The following is a 687-nucleotide window of genomic DNA, read 5'->3' as shown; positions in this document are numbered from 1 at the left end:
ATATTCTTTCTGCAGGTCTTGGCTTTCAGCCATCGCATCGCGAACGTGTCGTAGGACGTTTAGTATGGTAGACAAGAAGTCATCGACTTCTTTGCGGGTGGAGACGGGGCTGACATCAGCTAGCCGTTTGGCTATTCCTCCCCCACCAAGCCCTGAGCCATGGATGGCGGCGTCAGCGGGACGCGAGGGTGAACCAGCCCGTTTACGTAGAACGGCATGTAACCGGTAAACGAATGCACTGCATTGTTCAGCGCAAACTATACGAGCGGCAACATGGCGCTCCAACGCCTCGGCGTCCCAGCGCAGATGCTGCGAAGAACGTCTTCGATGACGCGATTTACCCTGTCCGTTTGACCATCGGTCTGCGGATGATCCGCTGTCAACATATCCAACTTGGTGCCTAGCACCTTGAAGATAGTCGACCAAAATTTTCCCGTGAATCGGGACTCCCTGTCAGAGACATTAGACTCTGGGATTCCGTGTTGTCGAAAAACACGATCCACGAACAGCGTTGCTGTACCGACCCAGTCAATGATGTCTGACACCGCCGCAAAATGAGCCATCTTGCTCAACCGGTCGACGAATACCACAACACCCGTGTTGCCCGCCAGATTTTTCGGCAGGCCAAACACCAGGTCTAAACTCATGGACTGCCAGCATTTAGTGGGTACCGGTAAGCTGGACAGT

The sequence above is a fragment of the Plasmopara halstedii genome, assembly GCF_900000015.1.
Source record: "Plasmopara halstedii genome assembly, contig: Scaffold_658, whole genome shotgun sequence".
In the NCBI taxonomy this organism is placed as follows: domain Eukaryota; phylum Oomycota; class Peronosporomycetes; order Peronosporales; family Peronosporaceae; genus Plasmopara; species Plasmopara halstedii.
The sequence above is the reverse complement of the archived record's forward strand: the minus strand, read 5'-3'. Positions refer to the sequence as shown.